A 14,533-nucleotide genomic window follows, 5' to 3' on the forward strand; every position below is an offset into this window, starting at 1 on the left:
TTTTTTTTTTTTTTTTTTTCTTTTTCCTTTTTCTCTCCCCCTCTCCCTCCTATGCGGCTAAAAAAATCTGAAAAAACCTTTGTTGTTGGAGATACTCTTATTAGTTATATCTATTGCTTTATGGTACTCGAGTATCTAAATTTGGCATGCCACTTAATCCTCATATTTGTTGGATGTTTACTTTACTCCTATAATCTAAACTATTGAGGAGATTTATTTGTGGAATTCATATTATGATAGTGTCTCCTCTCTCTGGGATCTTTTTTGGGATTCCTTTTATTCTTGTCTTTGCTTTGATATTTAAAATATTTTGAGGAACTCGTGCAGGAAATCATTAAAAAGGGCCAGGACCATTATGGAATATCTGTGAATTTGAATAACTACTGGTGGAGTTGTTTCATTTCAAAGCTTTTCAGCAGGCCTCATGCAATCATTTCAGAATAAGTCTTATGTTAGACCGTTTTACCTTGAAACGTATAATACATCTTAGTTAAAATGTAATGCTTTTTACGAGAACATAGAAAATATTACATTTTAACTAAAAAGTATTACACTTTTCACGTGAAACGATCTTACAAAAGACTTACTCATCATTTCATACTATTTTCCAAGTTGATTCTTGTGTTTATTTTTAGGTTATATAGGGACTTACATTGCTCTTTGTTTTCTATTGTTGAGGTAGATAGTTGAAATTTGTAGGGTGCAGGTTAACTGTTAGCCAACAACGGGTAAAGTCTATACATTTTAAGAGTGATGAATTGGTGTTGTTTGTAGATGTTCATCAGCCATTCATCCATGGATTCTTAGCTTATACATAGTATCTATTGGAGAGGTCACGTGTTTAATTCTCACAAAAAATATCACTGTAAGTCGAACACTCGAACTATATTCTTACGTATAAAAGTTTTTGGTTTCATATGTTTTAAGAGTGTTGTAATTATACGTGAACCATTGGATATGTATCAATATAATTATAATAATTGTGATTGAGTTATAATCATTGTCGTGTCAAACTAAAAAATTACCTTATCTGATTGAACCATGTCATATGTGATGTAGAACTAATGTAATAATTTTTGAACCCGGGTTCGATTCCCACGAGTGACGATTCCCCCCGAGCCAGCTTCCGTTCCTCCTGGAACGAACGTGGGTGGACCTGGACCGTTAAACGGACAGAGAAAGACCCCGTAAATTTACCAAAAAAAATGCAATAATTTTTTTTTTTTTTTAAAGATTTCCATTTAAATGAGTTAATGGATAGAGTCGTACATGATGAATTTTTACCTACCCCTGCAGCGATGTGAAGTTGAAGTGGTAGTATCAAATCAGGGGGGGTCAAGTTAGGTGCATGCCCTCATTCAGTCCTGACTTTGTTTTATTTGTGTTCGTTATACCAACTTTCTAGCTATTGCATTTATATAGGGAATTTTAATGCTGAATTGGTATCGGTGCTTTTTTATATTGATTATAATTATGCGTTTGTAGATTTGTCAATTTGTAAATTGTAACCTAACATGAAATTGGACAGGAAAATAACGGATTACAGATTAACTTTAGCGTGTCAAGAGTTATGAACGGGTTGACATGTTAACCCGCTCAACTCATTAAGAATCCGTTTAGCAAGTAATATTAGCATTAATTTTTAGATATTATTTTATTATTTTATGAATGTTGTACTATGTTATAAATTGAATATCTTTAATATTTAGTTGGATTTAACTTTAGATTTAAAAAAAAGATATTTAAAGTTTTATTTTTTAAGAAGAAAATTATATTAACATGTCTTAATGGGTTTTAAACGGGTTATCATGTTATATATATATCAACAATCTCGATATAAGTAGATATATTGCAAATAAAAAATATGTGAAATAGATACTTAAATTATATGGAATTGCAATTAGGCTCTTTTAATAATTAATAGTTTCAATTTCAACTTATCAAATTAATGCAACTGACTCAATTAGTTGGTTACCAAAAGGTTATTCGTTAAAAAAATTGTTGAGGTTACTTTTTATTTAAATATAAATAATTAAAAAAATAAAATAAGAATTTTTTTATTATTTTAGATGATCATTAATTTAAAATTTATTTTTAATATATTGAATTTTTTTTATTTTTTTTGTGTACGTAGGTTTTTAAAAATACTATTTATATATAAAATTTCAATACATACAAATAAACCTTCAAAATACTAAGTCGTCTGGCCAAATTGATGGCTCCTGGCAAATTTTATTGTGGACCATTGGCCAAAATGGTGCCGATACTTTTAATTAGAAGAAACGCTACTCATTTCGTTTAATTAATTCTGTTTATACTAGTATTTTTGCCCGTGTGTTGCACGGAATGAATTAGTTATAATATTTTAAGAATATTTGTATCAATATACAATTATATAAATTATAACATCGAATATTATATAGCGCAATTGATGAAATTAGTTGGATTGATTATGTTTTCTGATGTTTTCTTTGCTTTAATTAGAGCAAATAAATGTTCAATTACCCGTCCAATTCACGAATAAATTTTTGTATTATTTATTTAGATAATAAAATTAAATATAAAATTATTTTTTTTTTAAAAATATAATATTAAACATGTACATTTATTTGATTATAAGATCAGTGTAAAAGTATCACTCAATTAATTGAATAATATATGACTTGTTTGTTTACAATTATCTTAAAAAGATCTATATTTAATATAACTTAAGTAATTATATTATTACAAAAATAAATATGGAAAATGAGAAATAATTTAACTTTAATTATTACAGAGTATAAAAATAAATTTAATGACTAATATTTAGCTTAATTACCATAATAATTATTAGACAATTATTATTAGTCAATTATACTAAATTAATTATTTTTCGTTAATAGGAATATCAATTCGTATATACAAAAATTATTATTTTTATTATATATTAAATATTAAATATGTTTGACTTTCTACAGTGTTCATGTCACACGTGTACTAATTAATTTGATTAACGACATCTAAAGTTGGTGAGGGAATTGCTCAACCTTCTAGTTAATAAATATTAATTATTATGGAGTAATATTTATTAATATAATTAATAATTAATATAATTAATTAATTAGATAATATTTAATTTATATAATTAAAATAATATAATTGCCGATTATATTTCCAATGAAATATTAATATATTCATTTAATTTTTCCTAATATTTTAATTTCCTTTTGAATATATTCATTTACTTTTTCCTTTATAAAATGAATTATTGATTGTCATTCATTTTTCCTTCATAATTTAAAATGAATTATTGATTGTCATTCATTTTTCCTTCATAATTTTTTCCTAATATTTCATTTGTTGGTTACTAATTTTCATAATTTTTTCCTAATATTTCATTTGTTGGTTACTAATTATTTTGTAGGGAAAGCTATGCTATATTTCCAGTGAAATATTAATATATTCATTTCGTTTTTCCTAATATTTCATTTCTTTTAAATATATATTCATTTCATTTTTCCTTCCTACAAAGAATTAATATTGATCTTCATTCCTTTTTCCTTCATAATTTTTTCCTAATATTTCATTTGTTGGTTACTAATTTTTTCATATGGAAAGTTGTGTTATATTTCCAGTGAAATATTAATATATTCCTTTCGTTTTTCCTAATATTTCATTTTCTTATAAACATATTCATTTCCATTTTCCTTCATAAAAAATTAATATTCATTTCCATTCTTTTTTACTTCATAATTTTTTCCTAATATTTCATTTGGTGGTTACTAATTTGTTTGTAGAGAAAGCTATGTTATATTTTCAGTGAAATATTAATATGTTCATTTCATTTTTTCTAATATTTCATTTCCTTTTGAATATATTTATTTCATTTTTCCTTCATAAAAAGAATTAATATTATTTTACATTCTTTTTTCCTTTATAATTTTTTCCTAATCATTCATTTGGTGGTTACTAATTTTTTCGTAGAGAAAAATTGTGTTATATTTCCAGTGAAATATTAATATATTCATTTCATTTTTCATAATATTCCATTTTCTTTTTAGTATATTCATTTCTTTTTTCCTTCATCAAAAAAATCAATACTGCTTTCCATCCATTCATTTTTCCTGATAATAATTGTCAATTAATTGGCCTGATTCCTTGCCAATTAGTAAGAAAATATTAATAACAGATTTCCGTGTAATATTTAATTTCTTTTTGTTCATAAAAGTTTATTATTAATTTCCATATGATTAAAAAGTAATATAATTATAAAAATATAATTGTTGAATATATTTTCAGTGAAATATTAATAAATTCATTTTTTTTCATTCTAAATAATTAATATAATTATAATTATAATATAATTTTCGATTATATTTCCAGTAAAATATGGATATATTCATTTCCTTTTTTCCTTCATATATTCATTTCCATTTCTTTTTCCTTCATAATTTTTTGCTAATATTTCATTTGGTAGTTACTAATTTTTGCATAGGGAAAGTTGTGTTATATTTATAGTGAATTTTTATTATTAATCTCCTTTTTCATTTGGTCTGATTCCTGTGCCAATTAGTTATATTAGTAACATAATATTAATAACAGATTCTCATGTGTAATATTTATTTCCTTTTTCATTCATAAAAAGATTTTAATATTCATTTCCATATAATTAATAAGTAATATAATTATAAAAATATAATTTCCCATATAATTAATAAGTAATATAATTATAAAAATATAATTTCCAATGAAATATTAATATATTCATTTTATAAAAATATAATTTCCAATGAAATATTAATATATTCATTTTATTTTTCCTTCATAAATATTAATATGATTAATATAATTAAAATAATTTAATTGTCAAAATGAATTCAATTTTTTTTGTTCAATTTTCAATCAAATATTAATATTAATTTACTTTTTCAAATGTTCTAAATTCCGTGCCGTTTAATTTCCAGTTAATTATTTTTTTAATATTCTTTTTTTGAACTATAATTATATATGGCCTAAATTCCGTGCCGTTTAATTTCCAATTAAATATTTTTTTAATATTCTTTTTTTGAACTATAATTTCACCTCTGAACATGGTATGAATAAACGAATAAAACAACTACATATTCAAAGTAATGTAAAACCATGAAATGTTAAGATTTAAACAAATTACACAAATTTAAAATTTAAAATCTTTAATGCCCAAAAACATAAAATGTCTATGATTTCAACAGGAAAATATTTTATTAATTGCTTCTCAACTTTCACGTACGTCTCTTAACAGATCCATTATCCTTTGCATCACATTGCTTATTAGGCTCCAAATATCTGCATTTGTAATTAAAGAATCAAAAGAGCCGGAAATATAAGATTTCAAATATAAAAGAATAGTAAAAAAAAATCAATTAAAAAAGAATAGTTAATACTTAGAATAAAAGTTGTAGTTATTTGACAAATTAGCTTATCTTTCGACAATTGAAACTACCAACAATTAACCATCGCGCTTGTGATTGCAAAATATAAGAACCTGCAATGAATGTAACCAAAAAAAAAAAAAAAAAGAAGAAGAAGAAGATAAGAACAGTAAAAAAAACAGTAAATATGTCACACTTTTATGGAGAATGGTGGTTCTTCCTATGTACATTGATGCTTTCACACACGAAAAACAACAGAACTATAAAATTGGTGGTGGTGGTTGGCTGGGTTTCTTATTGTATTTATAGCCATAAAAAGATAGAGGCAGAGCTATTATTGGTAATTGGTAATAATTGTTAATTCATTTGATTACCATTCATATGTTTTCACCATTATCGTAATAAATGGTAATTGGTAATAAATAAATGAAATTGTAAACAAATAGGTATTGGAATATAATATATATGGAATTCAATTATAATTAATAGAATTCCATACAATTATAACTAATATATTTTTATATACTATTATATAGATATAGATTATTATTCTACCATAATAAATAAATAAATCTATACCATAAACATTTGTCAGTGGTATTACATTAATGCATGTATATGTATTAATCGCTACTCATTCCGTTTAATTAATTATGTTTATATAACATATTCAATTTCATTTTAGATACATTATAGTTTCATTTCAGCATAACTAAAATTTAATTTTGTTTCAACTACAATTCCATTTGACATTTTACATACAGTAATTTTATTACAGTGAAACTTGTTATTGAATTTCATTTTATACACACTGTATCCTTATTACAACACCACTAAATTATAATTTTAATTCAATTACAGTTTCATTAACAATATATACTCAAATATATGAAACTGTTATTCGGTTTCATTTTATGTTCACTGTAGTTTTATAACAACACAACTAAAATATCATTTTGATATAACTACAGTTTCATTTGACAATATACACTTAATATGTTAGACTTGTTATTTAATTTCTTTTTGTTTCATTTTAGCACAACTAAAGTATCATTTCAATTCAACTACAGTTTCATTTGACAATATACACTCAATATGTGAGACATGTTATTCAGTTTTATTTTATACATATTGTAATTTTATTTCAACACAACTAAAGTATCATTTCAATTCAAATACAATTTTATTTGATAATATAAACATTATGTGTGAGACAAATTATTCGGTTTCATTTTATATACACTGTAATTACATTATGTTCTGAACATACCAGAAATATGGAATTTGTTAAATATAACGGTCACCATTTCTTTACTTAAAGCTAATACACTATTTTCGGACCATGGTACACATTGAACCGTATAACAATTGATGGCTCCTCCATCCAGAAATATTTATGAAAAACTTTAAATCGGAGTTGAATTTGGTTGGAATGGGGGCCCTTTAAAATAGAGTACATTCTGAGGCCTAAGGCTAAATTTATCTTTAAAATTGGAGCCTTGGAAAGCATATTTATTTATATTAATGGTGACATGGGTTGCAAGTAACCCGTACAAGCTGTTTTGTACTTTTTTTTTTAAAAATATTTTTTTTATTTTTGTTTGTAGAATAATTATGTTTTTAATGGGATTAAAGTGGATTCGTTTTTAAAAGTCAGAGAGTATTGTAGTGAGGTAAATAAAATAGTAAAAAAATTATAAATTTGATATTATAAAAATAAGATTAACTTTAAAAAAAAATAAAGTATTGCATGGATTAAGATAACTTAAAAGTGAAGACCCTGCGAACTACTCTCTTGAAGTCTTAAATTGGCATAAATAGCTGCTCCTGTATTTCCTTCCGTATGCAGGCATGCACTTCTAGTCTTCTACTCCCATTTGGTACATCAATTTATGATTTTCCAGTCATTGGTTTGTAGTGGCCTACATGCCATAATTATCATAATGTTTAAATATATTTGACATCCATAACACCATAACACGATTGAAAAATAGCCAATTTCTTAATACCATTATCATTTACTAAAGAAGTGCTTGAGAAATTCTTTATCTTAATTGAAAACTGTTATAATAATAATATTATAATTAAAACAAGTCATCAGATCATGGAATAATGGATTAGAACATGGGGATAGTGGGGTTAATGCCACATTTATTTGGGAAATTTGTTGTTTTAAAGCTACTATAAATAGAATGCATATTTCTCCATTTTAAATGTACGTACTTTTCAATTATAACAAATGTTTTAGCTTTCCCTCCATGTTAATTACCTCTACTCTATCCTCCAATTATTTTAACGTTATATACATACATGTTAGAAAATGCAACACACAAATATGCATCATTAAGTACGCATCACTAAAAAACACACCACTAGGTATGTAAATATACACTACACAGTGTTAAGAAATGCACCATTAGGGGCAGGGGAGTTATGGTGCATTATTTTGGGTGTGTGATGTGTTTTTTGGCATTTTGGTGTATTTTCATTGTGGTGCGTTTTCTAACATTGAGTGATGCATTTTTTAACATTGAGTGGTGTCAATCGCACCGATCGCACGAGAAGGCGCGACCACATTTGAACAGATTTATATATATATATATATATATATATATATATATATGGGATGGTTCACATGTGAAGAGTCTCTCAGGTGAAAGTGAGATCTGAGTCATTGATCAAATTTAGATCAATGGCTCAAATCAATGAAAAATTAAAAAAAAAAAACACGTTTGATGGAATTGGTTCACTCTTCTCATACCATTGTTGAACTAATGCACCTTAACGCACCTTAAGTGTTGAATTAGCGCACCTTTAATATTAAAAATGACGCACCTTAACGGCATGTTTGGATGAGTGTAGTTTAGGAGGAATTGCAATTCAGTGAATTCTCAAACTACACTGTTATTTTTTTTTTTTTGAGTACAAACTACACTGTTTGGTTGGAGGGAATTGCAATTCTTTCCAAATGATGAATTCCAATTCATGGGGTACCCCCCATGAATTGCAATTCGGTAGAGAGAAGGGGCAATTGTGTTGGTGTAAAGACAATTTTGCCCCTCCTCCCATACCTTTTATCTTTTGTTTTTTAAATTTAAACAAATTATTATTATTATTATTATTATTATTTTTATTTTTAAAGAATTATTATTATTATTATTATTATTATTATTATTGAAGGAATTACAACTACTACTACATAAGGATATTCCTACATATCAAACACTGTAATTTTAATTCCTACTTTATTCATTGAATTACAATTCCACCGAATTACAATTCTTTCCTATTATTATTATTATTATTATTATTATTATTATTATTAGTATTGTTGTTGTTGTTGTTGTTGTTGTTGTTGTTTGTAGTAGTAGTTGTTGTTGTTTTAACAAAGGATTTTTCCTTTGTTATTTGTCAATTTTAACGGTAAAATAATGAAATTTTTCTTTGACAAAGGATTTTTTCCTTTGTTACTTGTCAAATTCTAACAGTAAAATAATGAAGTTTTTAACGAAATATTAATGGTTATAATCAAATGAAAGTCATAGATATAATATGTCAAAATTAAAAAAAAAAATATGACTAAATGTGAAAATGTCATAATAGTCGGGGAATAAAAGTGAAAGTTTCTCAAAATCATGGATGTAATATGACAAAATTAAAAGAGTAGGACTAAATATGATAATATCACAATAGTTGAGGACTAAAAGCAAAGGTTGTTCAAAGTGGGGATGTAATATAGCAAAATTAAAAGAATAGGACTAAATGTGACAATGCCACAATAGTCGAGGACTAAAAATGAAATTTGCTCTATGCAAATTGATGTCATTTGTTTTTGAAACACTTATTATTTTTAGGAATAAGATTCAAAATAACCACTGAACGTAACCTGAAAGTGTAATTAAGTCACTGAACGAAAAAAATGTGCAATTAGGCCACTGAACACTCCAAATGCATGCAATTTCACCTGATAGTAGGTTACCTTCCATTTCATCAGCTTGCCTGCATACATGGATGGTGATGTGGCATTTTAAAATAATTTATAAATACAAAAAATTAAAAATTAAAAATTTTAAAAATATTAATTTTTAATATTTTTAATATTAGTTTTTAATTTTTTTAATATTAATATTTTTAATTAATTTTTAAAGTTTATTATTTAATAAATATTAAAATTAAAAATTAAAAATTAAAAAATATTAATTTTTTATATTTTTAATATTAATTTTTTAATATTTTTTAATATTAATAGTTTTTAATATTTTAATTAATTTTTAAATATTTTTTATTAATTTTTAATTTTTAATTTTAAAGTTTATTATTAAAAAATATTTTAAAATGTCAACTCACCATCAATGTAAGCAGGCAACCTGATGAAAAGGAAGGTAACCTGCTATCAGGTGAAATTGCATGTATTTGGAGTGTTCAATGGCCTAATTGAACATTTTTTTCGTTCAGTGGCCGAATTGCACTTTCAAGTTACGTTCAGTGGCCAATTTGAACCTTATTCCTTATTTTTATAAGGTAGTATGTATTCTATAAATTAATGTAATTTTAATGAACTTACAATATTGTTATAATACATCATTATAATAATGAACATATAATATTATAATAATAAATCATGACGTGCGATATAAAACGGATCATGGTACATGATATAATTCACCCATTCAGAATACGGTGGGCCAGATGAATTTTTGTGGGTGGGGGTCCAAAATTACAAATAACTTCATAAAAACGTTATAAAACAACATTTGGCTTTAGTCAAAATAAATACATAAATAAAAAGCATCCAGTACGCATTACTTAAATTCGAACTACCCGTTTCGTGTACAGCATTTAATTATATATTGAAAATTTCTTGCATATGCGCTATGTAAAGATGTTGTACGTTTAGGTAGCACGGAATTTAGTGACAGAAAAATAGAATACATGCAAACGAGATACAAAGCAACTGCCAAACCACCTTGTACTCAAATGACATGTAGTGATTCTTCGATATAGGTCCTAGGAGGTCATGAGATCGAGTTTAAACTATCGAATAAAACAACTTCCCGCTCGGAGGGAATCAAACCCAAGCTCTCCCGAAATTCTTTCCCATAAAGTGAGCTTATTTGCAACTTGAGCTACCCCATTGGGTTTAATTGTAAGCAAATTTGTTATCTTAATAGCGTACATAACTATTTTATTTAAATAAAATATAATTTTTAATTTTCTTAAAATTATGGATTTACTCCAATTAATTTTTAATTATTATGTACTTATTTGATTTTATTATCAAATTAATCAGTACATGTGTGACATGAACACTATAGATGGAAAAACATATTTAAGTTGTGACTCTTTGTATAAGGCAGAATCAGATGGTGAAAATCTATCAAAAGTACACACTCTTGAATTTCTAAATAGTTTGAGGTTGTCTGAACTCCCTAGTTATTCATTAACATTAAAGGTTGACGCACTTGTTATATATGTTATTGTGGAATATAGACCACCCTCTTGATCTTTACAACGGTACACGTCTCATCGTCACAAGATTGGCAGATCACATTGTCGAAGCTAGAATAGTTAATGGGACACATGAAGGAACCAAAGTTTTAGCACTAGATGCTTACATCTACACATTAACTATTAATTCAACAATTATTTGCTCAAATTTATGCAAGAATAACATTATAAAACATAATCAATCCAAACAATCTTTTCAATTGCACTATATAATATTTGATGTTATAATTTATATAATTATATATCAATCCAAATAGTCTTAAAATATTATAACAAATTCATTCCGTGCATCGCGAACACTAGTTTAAAAGTAAATTAAATTAATAAGGCTTTTAATTTGTACCGATTTACGATATTACTTACTACAACCTATTCTTCCAAAGCTTCTTACAACAAGAATCATTGGCGATCGGTACCGTATATATTCTCTAAAAAAAATATACAAGTATATGTTCGCAAAGCTTCTTACAATAAGCGTCCTATCATTCCAGCAAATTATTCTGTAAACCCAAGTTTAAAATACATCATTTACATACTGAATGTTTACCATTTATATATTGAATATTCACAATTTATTACTAAATGTTTACAATTTAAATTGTGAACATTCAGTATATAAATAGACACAAATTTGCCTTGCAAGGTAGATCCGAGTCCATAGTATAATTGTTGTCATTTCAATGTTATATTATGGAACAAGGTGCATGTAATAACATGAACTCAAGACATTTATATGTTTTCCCACAATTTAATTTTCAACTTAAACTTTTTTTTTTTTGTGCAAATAAATTTAATGTATAAAAAATATATCACTACAAATTCTAAAATTAAAATATTTTAAATGACAATTATATTGATATCTTTTAAATTTTTTTAAAATTAATTTATAGGTTTATAAAGTCATTACTTTAGTGTATGTAATATTTATGTATATTAAACTTTATTTTTATGGACACGTAAAAGGAATATTATGAATCAACAACAGATTGAATGAAAATAGATATGATGTAACTACAGCTTTGTGTGTATGTAATTAAATTAAGGTTGAGAAATTAATGTATGTATAGACCAATACTACTACATTGTAATAGAGTCATTGATACTTAAAAAAAATTAAATTAAGGTTTAAATTTATGATCATATAAAACAAATATTATGAATATAGTACATGATAAATTTTTTAAAAGATGTATGCAGTTGTAGCGTAATGTTTATATATATTAAGCTTTGTTTTTATGAATATATAGAAATAACATTATGAATCTACTATAAATTAAAGTAAATGTTTTGTGGGTATTAAAGTTTATATTTATGAATTATGATTCTCCATGCAAGGTGGACCTGGTCTAAGTTATAATTTGCGAATTCGTTTCACTTTTTTTTGGATAATAATATATAGTTTGCCATTTTTCTTGCTGCATGGGAGCTGAGGCTAGCTAGTACAAATCTCTTGACATCATTGAAAGGTGAAGGCCGGTGCAGAAATGCCAGAAAATTTAATTTATACGGAGTATTATTTAATTTGGGCATTTCTAGGCGGCCGTCCATTTACATTGCTTTCTGCTGAGATGGAACATCTTACCTTAAACCCACAGCTTTACGATTGCCTAGCTACTTCCCCTACCTACGTAACAGAGACAAAACTAAATTACCATAGGCCTTCTTTGGTAAATAATCAGCCTATCAGTCAATTTTGACTTATTTGATCACTATTAGTTATTTGGTTAATAAGATTTTTGTAACTCTAAAATACTAAAATTTAAAAGGCCTTTTCAATTAGCTTTTTGAGAAAAAAAAATTATACCAAACAAGCTAGCTAACAGCTAATCTATCAAACAACTTTTTACAATCAGCCAATGTTATTAACAAATCATACCTTTTAACCCAAACAGCCAACCCAATCAGTCAACAACCATTTACCAAACTGGGCCATAATCAATTACTAATGAAAAAAAAAAAAACATAAAATATGTATGTGTTATCCATGCTCCATTTTCTTTTTCAATCCTAAATTTCTCTTTTGTGAACTGTAAATCGAATAGATGACATTTTAACTTAAAGTTATAAATGACTATATAGCTAGTAGTGCTTGGTACAAATGGTAAAATAGTTAATTAAGATCAGAGCAAGAAAATTTTAAGCTAATCCATGTCTTTTGTACCTAATACAACCAGACATGGTATACCTGATACAGAGTTACACTCAATACAAAAAACATTGATACGATGCTCTAACAGAAATCCTAAAAATTACTCTTAATACAAAAAACATTGATATGATGCTCTAACAGAAATCCTAAAAATTACTCTTAATACAAAAAACATTGATATGATGCTCTAACAGAAATCCTAAAAATTACTCTTAATACAAAAACCATTGATATGATGCTCTAACAGAAATCCTAAAAATTCGAAAAAGGAAAGGAAGAAAACTGGATCCTAATATGAAGGATTATTATATTATTATTATTATTATTATATATATATTGTTGATCAAGTCCTGGCATTCTTGGTGTGGTCAAAGAGGACATCAAGCAAAACGGAAGTGTGGCACATAGGGCACTTATTCGGCTTGGCTTGCGCAAGCATGACGTACATGAGGCAGCGCGGACACCCCACCAGCACCATCGACGTCGCCTCCTCCGCGCTGCCGCCGTCGTCGTCCTGGCTCTCCGACGACATGCAAGAGCTGGGCGGCGACGTCGACACCGACCGCCGCCGGCTCGGCGACGACTCCCTCGGCGGCGACAAGTTCAGCTTCAGCTCAAGCTTTGGAGCCGCGCCGCTTGCATTCTTCCAGCTCATGATGATCACTCGATCTACAAATTAAATTAAAACTAAGAGAATCAATATATATATATATTAAGAAAAAAAATTCATTTATAAAGAAAAAAGATGATTTTCTTGAGGAATTTAATTTGCACCTTGATTAATTAGGTAGTGGTGGAAGAAAGCGGTGGCGCCACTAGGAGAGAAGGAGGAGATTGATGGGAATGGTGGAGAGGGAATTGAAGCTAAGGGGAATTATATATAGAGAGGCATTGAATTGAATTGGAGTTGGAGAGAGTTGGGGGAGTGAGTGGTATAAATTAAATTAGATAGATAGGTTAATTAAATTATGGGGGGAGAGGTGGAGGGTATAGCTAGCTGCAGATAGATGAGGACGTTGTAAATTGTAATTGTATAAGAGAGAGAAAATTGAAAGATGGCATCAATTTGAGGAGCTAGCTACCATGCATGAAATTAATGTATTAATTGCATGCTTTTGATGGAGCCCCAACTTTGATTCAAACTTTTTTTTTTTCTTTTTCTTCTGGAAAAAAAGGTAAAATTGTCCATTCCATATTTTCATACGTGCCCCACATCCTGACTTGACAAGATTGTGGAGAGGTGAGCTATGGTAACTCAACTAAATATAAATGCTAGATTTTTGTTCACTGCATACAACAAGTTCCCTGATTTTGAGAGGTTGCTCCCACACTGCCTTCTGGAGAGATTCGATACTAGCCTAGTCTTTTGTGACTAATTATTCTTTTTCTAGTCCAGTATTTCTTAAGTTTCTTTGCCATTTTTAAGTTATAAGTTTATATATATATATATATATATATATATATATATATATATATATATATATAT

At 27.0% G+C, this 14,533-nt stretch overlaps 1 long non-coding RNA gene across 1 annotated transcript; it reads right to left on the reverse strand.

The window, feature by feature from the left end:
- Window positions 1–12,953: 12,953 nt before the first annotated feature.
- LOC116000770 lies at window positions 12,954–13,949 on the reverse strand. Its single transcript, XR_004094170.1, has 2 exons — window positions 13,822–13,949; window positions 12,954–13,716 (listed from the first exon to the last, which is right to left on the reverse strand). It is a non-coding gene; the product is annotated as an uncharacterized LOC116000770 (long non-coding RNA).
- Window positions 13,950–14,533: the final 584 nt, after the last annotated feature.

This window comes from Ipomoea triloba, chromosome 1 (genome assembly GCF_003576645.1).
Source record: "Ipomoea triloba cultivar NCNSP0323 chromosome 1, ASM357664v1".
NCBI lineage: Eukaryota > Viridiplantae > Streptophyta > Magnoliopsida > Solanales > Convolvulaceae > Ipomoea > Ipomoea triloba.